This window comes from Polyergus mexicanus, unplaced genomic scaffold (assembly GCF_030449975.1).
Source record: "Polyergus mexicanus isolate NDT 795.1 unplaced genomic scaffold, iyPolMexi1.0 SCAF_2, whole genome shotgun sequence".
Lineage (NCBI taxonomy): Eukaryota > Metazoa > Arthropoda > Insecta > Hymenoptera > Formicidae > Polyergus > Polyergus mexicanus.
Genome location: NW_027223322.1, coordinates 11,191,600 through 11,206,398, shown reverse-complemented (window position 1 = coordinate 11,206,398; position 14,799 = coordinate 11,191,600). Strand labels below are relative to the sequence as shown.

Below are 14,799 nucleotides of genomic sequence, written 5' to 3'. Positions count from 1 at the left end.
AGTAGCGGCACGAGAGGGGCGGCAAAGCACGCTTCGCCGGATAAGGGGAATGGTGAGAGGACAACGCGGTAGCGACTGTGGCGGCGGGCGAGCGGGGGCGGCAGGGCCCGGCGAGAGGCAGCGGGGGAAACGCACGGGTTCCCCGAGGGGACGGGAGGAGGGTGGCGGCGGTGGCAGGGGTGTATCTACTTACCATACTCCCAGTATACCAAAGTCCCGCGGTCGACGCGGCAGATAGTAGTCGCAGGCAAAGCAGGCATCTCGACAGCAGCCGCGAGAGCAATGGGAGAGGGAAAGGGGGAAGGGGAGATAAAAAATAAAAAGAGAGCCGGAAGCGAGAAGAGAGAGAGAGAGAGAGAGAGAGAAAGATGAACAAGATAGAAACGAGATAGATATAAAGAAGAAATAATAAATGTAAAAATAGAGAAAGAGAAGTCGCGACGCGCGAAGAAAATCCGCTGCACGTGTTCGCCATTCGCCTTTTCGTGAACACGGAAGAAAGAAGCAACGAAAATGCAGAGATCCAACAAAGAGGAGATGCCGCGAATCGAGCCAATGGAGATAAAATGGTTGAACGTAACGAAAGAAAGTGATCGGATGCATCGCGTGTGATAGCATATCGTTGCGTGTTTCGTGCGGTTCCGGTCACGTGGATCACGTGGTAATCGTTGCCCCTTCCTCTCCTGACCGCGGAGGGGTTCCTCCGACAGGCGGTGGGGATGTCAACCATGATTGGAAGAGATGTAGAAAAGAGGAAGTGGTAGACGATTCCTCGGAGATGAAAGCGAACAGTGAAGGTGAGGAGGAGAAGGAGGAGAAAAAGAACATTATTTCACTATCGATGATAATCACGTGAGGTGAGTGTATATATTATGTGTAAATATTTTTTCCGCGATAGTTTCTATCAAATAAAACTATTCTACTGCAAAAAAAATTATTAAATATTGCGCGATAATAAAACGTATTATATTATTGCTTCGTATTATCTACGGAAGGGAATATTATTTATGCAAAGATTTTAAAAGATTTAAAAAGTTATTAATCCATTTTACAGATCTATAAATAATCTTACACGAAGAAAAATGAAAAATAGAATTGCGAGAGACAATTCTTTACTACAGGATAGATTAATGATACCGTAGATTATATTCCGCGACAGACAATACGCGGCGCGTCCTCTTCTTTGCCGTGAGACTTAAATCGTCGTTTGGCAATGCCTTCGAGGCTCCACCAACCCACTTTAAATCGTATACTTGGCACATGAGCTAATTGGTCGTATCTCGCGTTAGTCGGCGTGTTTTATCGCGCCATTCGTAACCGGTCGAAAAGCATTCGCCGACGTTCGCCCATTCCGACGAGCGATTTAACGAAACGCAAAATGGGTAACGCGCTCGCCGACGCTCGATTTTTCACTCTCTGTTTCCACGTGGCGGACGACCACGTGTTGACTTAGCACGCGTCTTACGATCGCGAGAATCCTCGCCCGCTTTTTTTTAGACAAACGATCCATACCACCTAACCATGAATTATTGCACGAAAAAAAACATGCCAGAAAATCATACAATTTAAAAATAAATTAATTAAAGATCAGTATGAAAATTTAGATTTTGATAATATTTCGATAGAAGTTTCGCAAAATTTGTGTACGAAAATAATTTTATGATCAAGACTTTTGTTCCAAAATTTATTTTACAAGTAAATCTTTAATATAATCTTCCTCGTTACTTGAGTTTTGAAAATAATTTTGTTTTCTTTCTTGTTCTTTTCATTCACGCTTATTGACAGATGCGATGAACGCAAGTATCTTGCGGAACGACAGGATCTCGTAAGCCTCCGCCTCTATTTTTGTCCTACGCGCGCGCGCACGAGCCGGACATGAAATTGAATTCGTACCGTGAATAACGGCTAACAAACCGCAGTTATATCGTAAAAAGCAATGCAGCGGGATGTGAATTAATTCTGACTCCGCACCCCACAGGCTATCCCAAAGCCCTTCGCCGCTCTTCGTCTCTCCTCGCGCGTGCACGCGGCGTCTCTCGTTTCCTCTGTCGCGGTACTTCTCTCCTCCAACTTGAAACCCAAAATTCAATAAAGGCGAACGAGTACGAGGTCTTCCCCTTGACCCCCTCGCAGTTTTCCGTATGGGGTGGTGGTGGCTACGGGGTTAGGAGTGCCGGAGTCATCGCGAGGACCCGGAGGGAGAGACGAAGATTCGGTGCATACATTAGCGGGAGCAACGTGCGGAGATATTATCTGAACAAAGGGATCGGCTCGTACCTATCGAAAAGGCGATTAAGCGAGGATAAAGTTAACTTCGCCTTGGGCATTCCTGTTGAAAACACGCTTGGAAAAGACCTTTTTCCTATATTGCGACTCCCGGTGGTATCGCGACTTCGTCTTGCTTCGGTAAAAATCGGGTCAATCGATTAAAAAAAAAGAAAATTGTAAGAAAATTATAACTTATAAAATCGGAAATTGTAATAATCAATAGTTTCGGAAGATTTTACGCGATAATCGAAATGCAAAAGATATTTGTCAGCCATATCACCATGTCACCAAATCGAATTCTTTGAAAGTTATTTACTTCTTTTAAACATGCCATTGAAGTTTCGAAAGTATTCCAATAAAGGCAGTCAATACAGCCTATGTTTGCTGCTGCGTTTAAAACGACAAAAAGATTACGCCGACGCGTTATGCGATCCCGCAAACTTGACAAAGCCAAGACAATGAATGTAGAAAAACGAGCCGCGCGAGACGGAGAGAAATAGAACGATAGCGAGGACAGCGGGGCTGACAGGACACAATATTGCAATAACTTCAATTACGGCGACACGACGGATTGCCGTGGGGTAGATTCGACCGTTCCCCGTCCGCCCGTAGCCAGTCAGCCAGCCAGCCAGCCAGTCAACCACCCCCGCCTGTTCCATCCATTTATATATCCGAATGACACAAACGTCGCGGTCGAATTGGCTGTCGGATCTGAAAGGGGCTGCCTTTAAACAAGTGCTTCTTAATAAACCATTGACGCGCAAAACCACCCTCGAAAATTTGCCCCTCAGCGCCGCGTCGCCACCCTTCCTCAACGTCTAACGCCATGAGACTCTAGACCGTCGAGGGACTTTTAGCTTTCGTTACTTCGTTAAATTCAGAAAGGCAAAGCACCTCCCGCGCTTCGAAGTAACGAAGCGTTCCGACATTTCATTTCAAAAATTTTTGGACATGCGTCAAAAGTTTGCGAATCAGGAACGATCTGATTGATACGGATTGACTATCGCACCTTCAAAGTTTACGGTGTTCTGTTATAAAGTTTGATATACAATAAATATCTGTACAGCAAATAGAATGAAAAGTACTATATGAATTATATTATATATATTCGTTATAATTTAATAACCAAATTAATTTTTCTATACATAAAAAAAAAAAAAAATTATTTCTCCCAAAACCAAGATTAAGACGAAATTTTTTCGCCGAAAGAGTCAAGAAATATTTGTATATAATCCAATTTTTTGCAGTAACGTAGAAAAAATTCTCGTCAAATACTTTTCGAGACAAGACCGAGGAGTTACGTAGCGGTGACTTATCGACCGCTCGGTTGCAGGGAGAGCGAACTCTGGAAAAATTGTGCAGAGCCTTTTGCCCCGCGGGCTAAGGGTATTTCACTAGGGGTGGGCACGCACCCTTCTTCGCTCACGTCCCACTCGAAATTTCGCTCGGCTAGCGCTTTTTTTAACATTTATTTGACAGCTGTCGTCCGCAATGCGTGTGCGTTTACCTACCTACCTACCTACCTACCGCGCAGAATCTTGTGTCTTCGTGTCAAAATTGTTCGAGAGCAGAAACGACGAACCTGAACGACACCCTTGGAAGGGATAAGGGTAATGCAAATTTAAGATGCTGATGTGACTGACCGATATTTCCTTACGCAAAGATTTATAAACGTTTCGACATAATTACACGCGAGTCTCTTAATTAAATTAAACTTATACTTCGGATTCTCGAATTAGATTGAAGAATATTAAACATCAGTTATTTTTTTCCGTTGAAACGTCTATTTATGGTACATTTAGAATTCATTCGAAGTAAAAAATTAAAAAGCAAGGAATATTACATAATTGAAATTTATTTGATTGTAAATTGTTTCTCTCTCATATCTTAAGCAAGTTACAAAATTTATCTAGCAATTGTCATCTTATTGAAATTTAATTATTGTCTAATTGACTAATAAACATCAATTGTACTTTTATAACAAATTAATTACATTTCAGTATAAATCGCTCTATAATTCAATAAAAACATACGATAATAACATCTCTTCACGACGATTATAATGTGATGTAATTATTTTTTTATTAATAACATGATTATGGTCGCAAAAATACAAATCACACTTTTCAATACTGGAAAAGAGCCATTTCTCGAAGGAACTGAATTCTCGAAACATCAACGGATAATTTCGCATTCTCCTTTAATAGAGCACATTTGTTATGCGTCAATTACTTACACCCTCTCTACGATCGCTAATTGCGGAACCGCGTTTTGTAAAAAATCGGCGAGGAAATAAGTAATAATCACGAGAGTCTGTCTCACGCGATGCAAACGAATCAACGATATCGTTGAGCTAGGTTAATTACCCCGTGACCCGCGCGTCAGAATACGTGGCCGCGACACCCCACTTTCTCTATAGTCGTATTCGTGCATGGACTTTCCAAAGTGTTGGTACACGCGAAAATTGAATGCCACGCGCGACACAACACTTTAATATAATCGTACTCGTCGCACCAATTCTAATTTCAATTAACACAATTTTTTTCATTCGTGATAGAGGATCGTATCGATCGAGAGACTATTTACATATCAAAATAGAGATATAAGTCACTATCCCCTATTTTTAATACATCGCGACACATTTTAGTTTTTACCAAATTACATCATTATTCCGCTTACAAACGTCAGATTAATTTACGCCGAAGATCAAGACAAATCGCAGCTCTTGTCGCCAGGGCTTCTTAAATCGATACTCGTTGCCGCGCGGCAAGGAGCCTTCCTTTCCCTATCGAGCATGTCCGGGAGAATGATAAAACGTTTAAAGGCAGATAATCGTAGGAACCTCGATAAATCTAACGAGGTCTCGTTTCGCGTCGACCCTTTCTCCGATCGCCGATTTAAGCTCGCTGTTTCTGGATACAACCCCCTAGAGCAGAATCCCGATAACGAAACGGGAACTCGTGCGTTTTTTTTTCCTCGTCGCTCCACGGTAAAATAAAAGAAGCGAAAATAAACGACTATCGCGCGGTATTGCAGGGATTGTAAGGTTACCGAGCCTGAGAACTTTGTCAATTAGACGGCAACAATTAGTCGTAGCCGCCAGACACAGTAGCTGCTATCGTAGTGATAGGTAATAAGTAATAACGGATCATTGATCGCGGTAACTTGTCTCTCCTTGACGTGCGCTTTACGTTCGCCATGGACTCGTTTAACATCGCTTTACACGACGCCCGTTGCGTTCTCGCCGAGGAATGCGGATCGCCGCACGATATTGCGCAATTGCCCTTTTTCCCAGATGTTTCCATAAGTGTTATCGGGATCGTTCGAGAGATTTATCTCGCCTTGATTAGAAGAAACATACATCTTGCGCGAGATGCTACAATTCGAAATTTATATAAGCATTCGATGAAAAAAAAATCAACTGTGGATTATAAGAAAATGTTTTATTAAAAGTAATTTTATTGATATGTAATTATATATTATTAAATAATATGTGGACTTTAATTACAATATACTCCGTTAATTTCGTTTAATATTTTGCATAATATTTTGCATAAAATTTTAAAAGACAACAAATATCTATATATAAATGATTAAATACCGTTATGTAATTCTGCAAACTCATCATTATTAATACATCATCGCGTAATATTGTGGACAAATTCAAGATCCAATCGAATAATGATGCCGAATCGAATGCCAAAATAAAAAAATTTCAATATTACGGTCGCATCTATCAAAAAATATAGCTCAGTTTGTAGAAACGCGCATGAACGCGATGTGGCTTAATAAATCCGCAGTTACCGTTGCTACTTTACCGCGTAAACGCGCGAGATTTTACCAGCATTTCCTGTTGCGAGAGAAAAAGAGATAGAGAGGCTCGTGGATAAAAATCAGTTAGAATGTCACGTCGACATGCGACGCGCCTATTTTTCCGTCGTCGCGTTCGCTATCCCTCGTTTCCACGAGAATATCATCGTCGTCGTGCCCTCGCTCGCGCTCGCCTTTCGCGAAGGATTCCTTGGATCAATCAGCGGGCGCCGGACACCGGACTGCCAGTCGAAGAAAAACCTGGTTGCCAAGCTTGCTCTCGTGTACGTGAGTTACGTGACGCCGGATCGGCTGTCGATTTATCACGCGAACGCGTACGACGATGGCACGTCCAACCGGATGTGAGATCATTCCTTGGCGATCCACGCGGATCTCGCGCGAACGTGACGTCCTCCCTGGATGCGTATTACTTGCCGTCGTTAACGTTTGGATAAATATCGATCTTTTTACTAGTATAAAAAGACATTTAGATTACCTCTTTTACAAATATATTGCATTTTTTATATAAAGAGAAATACGCTTATAATTATCGATGTCACGTCATTTTTACCGATGCAGTGATCGCAGATGGTTGGAGAATCGAAAGCTTTAGAACGTTCGCGTTCTCTAAAACCGAACCGCGGAAAGGAGAGGCACGCCGGCAATTTTCGGGATGGTCGCAAAATAATGATGATCTTTATCCCTAATGAAATTAGTCCTGCTGCTCCGGAGCGCGCGGGAATAGACATCGTACCGTGAAATTACTATAATAGGCAGCGGCGGCGCGGCGGGGCGGTAGAAGATCCCCCCCCCCCCTATTACACGCACAGGCGTTACTCGCGTGTAGAGACGCGCCGAGAGAAGAGACGTTTCACGTGTATATTACGTACGTGAATTCGCGGGCACAGGAGAACGCGAGATTGGATCGGTTCGACTCGGTCCTCTCGAGCCTATGTGGAACCATCTCCCCCGGCCTATTTAAAGACAGCGCCTAAATAAAGTTCGCTTTATTTTTTTTTTCGCCGGAATTTAAAATTACGGTCGTAAAGAAGCCGAGGGCAAATTAGCCGGGGATTCGACCCTCCTAAGGGGGCTGTCTCTAGCCTCTTCGAAAGTCGTGCACGAGTGGATCCACCACCGCGAGAAAAGATATATATATATATATCGATCCTAAGAAAAGAATACTAAGAAAGAACATTTCGATGTCTGTGAAATTTGAAAGTTATCAGATAAGAATCTTTTTAAGTTATCTCGTCGCGCAATTTTTTTGATTAATACGCACTTATTAACGATTATGAATCAAAATGAAATTGGATTAAAGCGCGAGCCGGCGTGGATTTCGTCGCACCTGCACGAATATTCGATTATATTACTCGATTCGCCGCCATGCCAATAGTACACTCCTTGTCGACGTCCCGTGGCCTTGTCCGGCTCTTCAGGACGATAGTGTCGGGACCCGCAGCCCCACGGGCTCGCTCTGGTGGAAACAATTGCTGCCGCGGGGCATCATTTACATCATAAGCAATCATAATGATCGAGTTTTCGGCGAACGACGATGATCCAACGAGTGGAACGAGGGGAGCCAATCCAGAAGTGGGTACCCACTTACCGGCTGTACGAACTATGCGCTCGCGAGTGAGGGACTCTGACCCTCCTCCACCTCTTTCGACCCTATAGCTCCAGGCTACCTGCGCCCGTTTATATGAACTGGCACCCATTTCTCTCCCCCCTCCTCCCCCCTCACCCCTATCTCCCCTCAGAGCCCACTCTCTATCTCTCTCTCTCTTTTTTTAAACGTCCAGAAGGGCACTTCGAAAAAAGTAATCGTCCAAGAAATTTTGAACACGATGTAAACCGACGCCCTGTTCAACCATCTATTTGCGACGTATTGCGTCTGGCTGCCTTCGCGACGCGCGATACGTTAAAGCAAATAATGTCGCGCGGTCAGCAATTGGTCGTCGAAACGACCCATCAACCGTCCACCGACGATTCTTAATGCGCGTCGTCGCGTACGAACGAGCGCGCATCCACCTAAAACGGCATACGAGTATTTTCGCGTACCTTTAATGGGAAGTTATATACTGGTCGAATAGCGCGGGCGGCGAGCACGAAAACGCGGGTTCAATTTTCTGGGCGCGCACGAGCAGAACGACGTTCCCGGAGGACGTTTACTTCCAGCGTTCAACGTCGACGATAATATAAGAAGTCCGCGTATTCGCCAGGCTATTTGCGCTTAAAAGGCCGGGAAAAATTTCGTGCAGTAGCCGATTTAAAAAAAGAATCGTTCTCGCGAACGCGAATGATTCCGTTTTATCGTATCCGGCGTGCTTCGATTTTCGAATTTCGCAAGAATCCATCCCCCTCCGCGGGGTCCTCCTCTCACATGTTCATGGGGGTCGACGGATGTGACGACGGCAACGTTGCCGGTATTTTCCACAACCCGGGTTTACCAAAGACAGCGGAGAGCTCTGTGTTTTGGGCTTTGCCCGTGCTCGCTCTCTCCGTATATACGACTGGACCTATCAGTATGCGGACCACGAAACGTGGTCGGGGTCTCCCCCTCCCCTCTCGTCATCCTGGTCCCTCACGGTCTCCTTCTTCGTCCCTCGGAACCTCTATCAACCCGTATCTCTCTTTGACAAACATTGTGTCCCTCCGCTCCTCTCCTCCCCCTCCGCCCGCTATTTGTCTCTCCTCTTCTTGTTGCCCTTCCTCCCTCCCCCCCCCTTCCCCACCCCGCTTTCTTCCTCGCACGCCTTCTCCGTGAGCGCGCGAGGCGAAACGTAGGCTGTTTCGGAGAGAGTGTTTCCGCCGTAATGCCGAAACAGTATTGATTGCAGCCCACCTAGCTTAGCTACGCCGCCTACTGCATCTAGTTCACACTCGCGCCTAAACTAGCGCGTATTTTCGCACGACTGCCTCCGAAGACAAACGAAATTAACTATGCATATTAACTAACCGTCATCGGACATGCGGCGCAAATATCGAGCAGTTTCCACCTCCCGGCCGGATGTTATCGGCTTATCGCGTTGGCTTTTGCTGCGGCGTTTTCGGCGACCTATATCTTACGGAACATTTAACTCGTCGCGTTCACGGCGCAGACAGAATCGAAAGTGCGCCCGAATCGGCCGAGAATATACGTTATCCGATGCGCGTCCATTAATATCGACAGGCTACGATAGCACGATTCACGGAGCGGTTCGCTCGCAAACCTGTTCTACCATGACGACCAGACGGAAATCGCGCCCATCGTCCTGGACCGAAATTGTTCGGAGGACCGTACTAAAGGGTAGTAACGACGTAACAATGACCTCAGCGGAGGATAGTATTCGGCATTGCTGACTCGGAGGACGATGGGAACGGCAATTCCATCTTTAGGAGGAGAATAGGGTCGCCCTATCGTGACTCGGCAGATAATTAGACGGGTAATCGAGATGGTCGGAGTTTCGAAGTATTACGGTAGTCTGCAGTTTAATACAGGCTGGCAGTCCTATAGAACTTCCCGACTCGTCCTCAACCGATGCCAATGATCTATCCGAAATGTTATCGTCGTATCGCAGATGTTATCTCGTTTGAGATCGCACAAAAAATTCACAATTATTAAATATAACGTTTTGTTCAAAAATACAAAGTATCGATTTATCCATTATATATTCATTACTTTTCACAATAATTGATCGGTCATAAAATTTCTAAATGTTATTACCGCATTTTAAAGGTCTCATCACAACGATTAAAATAATTGTCGTAGAAATGCTCGATAAACTATCACCTTAGAGATCTTGACACGACCTTCGACACTCGTTTTAGAATGGTCATCGCATCCGACCCGCGTTTTTCCCATAGAAACGAGGCGTACGAAGTTCAGCGGGTCTCGTGTGACTTTGCGAGGTTTTTCGAGGGTTTGGTGACATAATGAGGCGGATCGATTGCCGGGTGCATTACCATTACAATGGTGGTCACCCCCGGAGACGCCTTTGCCTAACACAATTGATAGACGGCAGGAATTTTGGAAGAAAACGGGAAAAAGCGGGGAACTATCGCTCCGATGAGAGAAAAGAAAGGGAGAAAAAAAAAGGGAGAAAGAGAGAGAGAAGGATGGAAAAAGAGAGCGCGGTCACACCAACGGGCTTATTAGTCAGCAATGTGATCTATTTGCCCTGTACTCGCATAAAGAACCTACATTATTGTGCCACTATGTTACGAAGAAGGGCGTTATTGCCCAACAGGGACCTCCAGTTAGGCTCCTGTATCACCAACCCGTGTAGCGACGTATGGCGTACGGTTATAAGCACCGTTCTTTCTCTCTTGTCTCGTTCTACGTTCTCCTCCATCATCGACCACCCGCGGGGTCTCGCTAATATGCCGGTAATATTTCCTCCATTCCGGATATCGCTTTATTATTTCCTGCCGGCATGCCACGGTTATCGACAATGAATTCTACATACGAGAAAAACAGCGTGAGAAATTTCTAAAACGACGCGAAATGTATATCACCGGTATTTGCATTAAACGCCACGTCACCTTCTTCTTCTTCTTCCTGTAAAACGGAAATATTACGCCGCGAGTATATTGCGTGATATCCTTTTGTATATATTATATGTTATATTTATATTACATTAAATTATGTATTGTATAAAATTGCTATAAAATACAAGGTTCATAAAAAATTAAATATTCTATATAGTCTATTAATTAAAGCGCGATCTTTATTCGCAAACGTTCGTTGTTTTACAAGATCAGCAGTCGAATATAGCAAAAAAATAATTTAGCATTGTTAAAGGACACACGGTAGATAAATGCCGTTAGTAACAGAACGGTCCTCGAGAATCCGTTCCATTTTGGTCGCTCAAGCCAAAAGACATATAGACATTGTTTAGCATCCCGCGGATTCAGACTCGTCGTCTGACTCATGCGATTGGCTTCTCCTCTCCATCCGTATAACCGAATCGAATCGTTCGTCCGTTCGTCGGCTCGCTCGTTTTGGTTCTCGCGCCTTCGTTCTTGTACGAGTGACAATGATGTCACTTAAGGAACAAGGAATTTCCATTGTTCTCGACGACGGCAAAGCCGATCGAGATGTACGTACGAAAGAGTGGATGTTATAAAAAAAAAAAAAATAAATAAATAAATAAATACAAGATTTCATCTTTTATTTGATCCAACCCAGAAATTCGTAATTTACTAGCGAATTTTGGTCGACGATCGGTGGTGATACCTTCGACGTTATTTTTGTGGAAGGCAAGTTTGGCTTATCGTGAAAAGTTTGGCGGAGGTATGCCGAGAAAGGGGCGAGGCTCGCGGAGCAGCGAAACGCTTTCGGAAAATCCATAGCGTCAAGGAATATACAGGGTTCCACCGTGGCGAAACACAATGGCGCGTTGTAGAAAGGTCGGGTGATAAGAGGAGCGAGCGGGAGCGAGCAATCGGACAGGAGAAAGATAGAGAAAGAAAGAGAGAGAGAGAGAGAGAGAGAGAGAGAGAGAGAGAGAGAGACCGAGAGAAACGGAGATGCGGGGAGAGCTTGCGGCGTCGGTCTTTGCCCCGAGTACGTGCTTCGAGTGACAAAGCTTTCAGCATGAGACCGACCGACCGACCGACCGTACGAACGCCAGAACGATACGACGCATCAAGGTCCTCGACGATCGATAGACAGGCTCGACTCAACCTGGAACTATCCTCGTGCGCGCCGCGCTTTTGCCTCTGTTTAATATTTCGGACGGGTATTTACACACGCGGTCGTTTTATCTGTGTCGCGGTCAAATTTCTCTCGTGCATTTCACGATTCCACGCTGAAAGATAATAATTCGACAAAGATATGTAACTTTGAAATTAATTTAGCATATCGCGCATTTAATATCTCGAGTAATCGAGATATTTAATCTTAACGTTTAAGAGTCACAGATTTTTTTCTTTTTTTTTTTTTTGTACGGATTATATTTATCTCAATGCAGTTTTACTCTGCAACTTACGGCAGCTTTCTCTTTTAAAAGTGTGATATCTCGATTAAGCGGACTTTACGACAATGGCGGATTACGTCGAGGGATCGCTAGTAGGTGTCGGCAGATCTGTATCTAGCTCCATCGAGCTGGTCGTGCCCGCTCTCAGAAGCGTGAAATGAAATTTGACAGATCAGACCGAGACCCTCTCGCTCTCGTCTCTTCCTCCCCCTGCCGCCACCGTCTCGCTCTTTTCGTCGCCCGATCGCAACCTCGAGAGCTGCAAAATGACGTTGGCGCTCGTCCCCCGGGTTTCCGCACCTTCGGGATGCCCCACGGGCATCGGCGGGCACCTCCCGTCCCTCGCGCACGTTGACTGCCCCCCTCCCCCTTTCGACCCGTTCTCTCCCGTGGCGCACCCCATTTTATACGATTCTCTTTTATCTGTTACCTCCCTGCCGCCGCCGCCGCCGCTGCCGGTTATGCTCCCTCGGGGCATTCGCTGGAGCGGGTCTCCTTAGTTCCAACCCGACACCTTTTTACAAATACATCACACGGTCTTCTGGCCCTTTGCCGCCTCTCATCCTGGAGCCCCCTCCGCCCTTCATATCGCTGTCCCATCGTAACGCTTCGTTATACCAAAGGTGGTACGTAGTGGGTGCCCCATTTGCTTAAGCACATCAAATGCTTCAGGCCATTCGCCTCTCGTTCACATCGCTTGGCAGGTATTTTCGGCACTTATCGTAACTGCGTGAGTTTTATGTTACAGGACCGTACACAGGACCGAGAAAATTGTAGTCGACAGTAACATGCTATTTTAATATAAATCCGCGTCAATATATTTTTACAATAATCAATCGATTGCAAAGTTAATATAAAAGAGCGTTAAAAATTTCGTGACATGAAAATTTGTTCTCTTCTGGTTTCGATGATGAAAACGCTGCGCAGCGGGGATATCGCGATGCGATTTCGCTGAAACCTAACGAACTTTTTTTTTTCTCGCCTCGACACCCCTGTGTCCGTCGACATAAGTAACATAATCTACGATCAAAGTGCGGGAACGTCATCATCCGCGTTGACGATCACCCCGCCTCCTTTCTCGCGTCCAAACATCCGATCATGTGACAGCTGTCCCCGCATCGGAAACGAAATTATATGCTCAAAGGATCGCGCTGATCTCTATTTAGATTCTTATCTTTTGCGCTATGACGCAACGCCCCGGAGATGTCATCGGAGATGTCTGGTGACCACGATCGTCATCGGCACCTTGTACAGGGATAACGTGGCGCTCAATAACGGAACGTGTGAACGCGAACGGGCGTCCGATTTCCAGGACGGTTTAATTGTGTTTCTTTGAAAGCATCGATAGCATCTAATGGGGACACATTGTATACTACCGGCACACGCGGGTGTTCGTAGGTCGCGTAAACGGCCGGCTGCGAACTAGCTTGGGATTTCGCTCCCTTCGACGAGAATCTTTCTAACTAAAAAAAGCGGAATAATAATCTAGCAAATCCTTTTTTTTTTTTGCATATCACGCGTCGATCCCCAGATTTTTCGTAGTTTTATAAGATCGTACGTTTCTCATTTCTTCCTCGAGAGATCGTGTCTCGGCGACGACGGTACCCTAAGTGGCGAAACGAGGAAGGAACGAAATGCTGAGACATAAAATTGAAAAGTTTGACGTACGGCGGTTTATGGGACTTTTAGAACGTAGTAAACTCGCGCGTTATTCCTCCTTCCGCGGATCGTTATATTTTTCTTCTCGTGGTCCGCTTGCTTTCCGAGTGGATTTTTGTTGCCAAGATCGTTGTGTGCGCCGAGATGTTTGTCGTTCAAACGAAACTGTTCTCCTCTCTTTCTCAACCTTCTCCCCGTTTTTACTCTCTTCAACGTGAATTATCGCTTCGCCACTTGCAAAGTGATTTATTGCTAGCTACCGCCTTCGTTTCTGAAATAAAGTTTACTTTACTTTCCAATTTTTTAATTCAATCGCTCATTCGTTTATTATTAAAAAATACGCAATTCCTCAAAAAAATATTTAATAATTATTTTTTTTTCATTTACATAATTATTATCGTTGCACCTTAATAACGATTTTATAATGTTGATTTAATAATTTAATAATGATACAATATATAATAATATTTAAAATACAACAATAGATTTTTTTGATAATGATTTCAATCAGAACTTTGTAAAAATGACAAAACAATAAATGTGTAAAATACATACAATTTATACATTTTACATTTGTCAATTTGACGAGTTTTATCTAGGATAAAAAATTTGACACGGCGATAATTAGCACAGATCGCGGAAATTGCACCGACAAAGAGATCCCCTCGAGCCTTCGCGCGAATAAAGAAGTTGTTGGGCATTCCAAGCTCATTGAACGCTCGCATACCGAGATCCCCGCGGAACGGTTAATTATCCGAGGATTTTTCGGCAAACGTCGGTCGTACCGCCCTCCCAACATCGGAGCAGGCAAAGCGCGGGTCTAAGGGGTTAGCGATGAACTTCGACTCGGTAATGAAGCGCTCCCTCTCTTTGCCTAAACGAGTCGTCGCCTCTGCTTCGGATATATTTTATTGCGCGGCCGGTCTGGTTTATTATCGCCACGGTTGCGCAAACTCCGTCTCGTTTCAATCCGCAACGTCTTTGTCGTTCTCACCCTCCGTGCTATAACTCTACCCGTTCGAATACGAGAGAGAACATTAGACGCATTTCTGTCTAGATCAACCCTTCCTCACGCCCGGCAACGACGATTCCAACCCTCGGA

The 14,799-nt window shown here is 44.8% G+C and overlaps 1 long non-coding RNA gene across 1 annotated transcript in view; it reads left to right on the top strand.

Moving 5' to 3' along the window:
* Positions 1-233: 233 nt before the first annotated feature.
* Positions 234-14,799, top strand: part of LOC138939838 (uncharacterized) — a 142,124-nt gene continuing 127,558 nt past the window's right edge. Inside the window, exon 1 of the long non-coding RNA XR_011447909.1 lies at positions 234-857. This is a non-coding gene — a long non-coding RNA (uncharacterized lncRNA). The remainder of the gene's footprint in view (positions 858-14,799) is intronic.